The sequence below is a fragment of the Engraulis encrasicolus genome, chromosome 9 (genome assembly GCF_034702125.1).
Source record: "Engraulis encrasicolus isolate BLACKSEA-1 chromosome 9, IST_EnEncr_1.0, whole genome shotgun sequence".
Classification (NCBI taxonomy): domain Eukaryota; kingdom Metazoa; phylum Chordata; class Actinopteri; order Clupeiformes; family Engraulidae; genus Engraulis; species Engraulis encrasicolus.
In genome coordinates, this window is record NC_085865.1 from 23,721,567 (window position 1) to 23,724,066 (window position 2,500).

Genomic DNA, 2,500 nt, shown 5'->3' on the forward strand with positions numbered 1-2,500 from the left:
TGTGTGAGTGCATCTGTGTGTGTGTGCATCTGTGCGTGCACTGTATGTATGTGTGTGTGTGTGTGTGTGTGTGTGTGTGTGTGTGTGTTAGTGTGTGTGTGAGTGCATCTGTGTATGTGTGTGTTCATCTGTGCGTGCACTGTATGTATGTGTGTGTATGTATACGTATGTGTGTGTGTGTGTGTGTGTGTGTGTGTGTGTGTGTGTGTGTGTGTGTGTGTGTGCCTGCGTGTGTGCGTGCGTGTGTGCGTGCTTGAGTGTGTGCGCGCGTGAGTGGGGTGTAGAGTAGAAGTCTAGCCTGCAGCAAGGACGGCACCAGCCCCTATTTTAGAGCTGTCGCATAAATAACAGCAGCAGGAATGCGGCCCCGGACATCTCTGTTGATCCTCTCCCAACACTTTTACTGCTGGATGGGCAGTTTGGGGATCGGCACATCTCCAGCCCTCTCTTTTCCCCCCTAAATTGATGTTTGTTATTGGCAAACATCTCAGGCCTTGAGGGACTGTCACTCTTCCTTCTTCCTTGTCCCTGTGAAGAGTAGCAAATAGAAGAAAAGAGAAATGCTGTGGCTGCACGTCTCTCTCTCTCTCTCTCTCTCTCTCTCTCTCTCTCTCTCTCTCTCTCTCTCTCTCTTGGCATACCATCAGGCCTTCATCAAATGTCCTTAAACAGTCAATGTACAGACGGAATGCCAAACTCTTGTACGCTTTCCACAATTGTGTCTATTTTGGGTGTTTACTGGTGACAAAACAATGGATATGAACAATCTCATGTACATTTGTTGTATCATGTTGTATTTTAATGTCTTATAATGTCTTAAGTACAATGTCCTCTTTATTTATTGAGGGCATGACCAGAGTTTCAATGTTCCTGGATTGCTTGTTCGAGTACAAACGGCAAATAAAGAACTTTGACTTTTTGATGTTTAAAGACATTTGGAAACCTATATCTTGTATTCTCCCAAACATTTTTTGTCTGGCAGAATGGACACTCTAACAGCTTGTCATCAGGACCCAATCAAGATCCATTTAGATAGCCAACACGGCGATAGCATTTCATTGCCCGGTCCGAGTGCCAGGCTCCCAGCTTTGTTGTGAGTTCCCCGCTGAGGAGCAGAAAATACATGTATTTATGTCAGGGGAGAAGAAGACGATTTCACACAAAGCGCTCACTGTATAACACTAATAACACGGACTCCAAGTTTGCTGGAGAAAAGGAAACTTTGATCGGACTGGACTGGCCTGGCCCTCGTTGGAGGCCTCCCCTGGAGAAATATGAGCAGGCCGGCTGGGCAGGATGAAGCGTTTCCATCTGTTGGGAGTGACACAGCCACAGCCAGGCTTTTCAGATGCTAAGAGTGTGGTCCTCTACGCTTAGAGGACTACTTATCTCATACGTCTCATTTAAAAATCGGGACAAACTAAGGAAAAGAAAAGTTATAGAGGAAGAAGTATGTTTAAAAGAAAGCCTACATAAAATCGCACCCACAGAGGACAACTGGATTCAACTAACTACCGCCAAAGCAAAATTAAACACTTTAATATCTGAAGAAATTCTTCAGAAAATTAATTTGACTAAACAAAAAGATTATGAATTTGGTAACAAACCAGGGAAACTACTAGCATATCAAATAAAGAAGGAGCAAGCGGAAAAAACCATAAAAGCCATATACAAGTCGGAAAACAAAATAACATACCATCCTCAGGAGATTAATCACACCTTTTTCAACTTTTATAACAATCTTTATAAATCACAACAGGTTCCTTCTGAAGAAAGCTTGGAAGAGTATTTAAGTTTAATTAAATTACCAGAAATTTCTTCTTTAGATAAGCAAATGTTAAACTCTCCATTTACAGAGGAAGAAGTACTGGCTACGATTAATACAATGTCCTTAAACAAAAGTCCAGGACCAGATGGCTTCTCTGTAGATTTCTACAAGGAGTTCTGGCCCGAGATTTGCCCAATCTTCATGGCAATGGTAAATAATTTCTGCGAGGAAAAGACACTTCCTCAGACAATGAACCTTGCGCATATTAGTGTCCTACTTAAAGGTGGTAAAGACCCCTTACAATGCTCTTCTTATCGACCTATAAGTCTTTTGGATCATGACTACAAAATTATAACTAAACTATTAGCTAGAAGACTGGAATCTATCCTACCCACACTTATCAATCCTGACCAGTCAGGCTTCATAAAAGGAAGATATGCAGCTGACAATATAAGACGGACATTAAATATAATAAACTGCTTTAATAATCAGCAAAAGCCCTCTCTGCTTCTATCTTTAGATGCAGAAAAAGCATTTGATAGGGTGGAACTCAATTTTCTTTTCTCTGTCCTTGACAAATTTAAATTTGGTGATAATTTTATAAGTTGGATTAAAAGTATTTATAAGAGCCCTAAAGCAGCAGTTATCACAAATGGGCAATGTTCAAACTTGTTCTCTCTAACTAGAGGAACCAGGCAGGGATGCCCATTGTCACCCTTACTCTTTGCTATA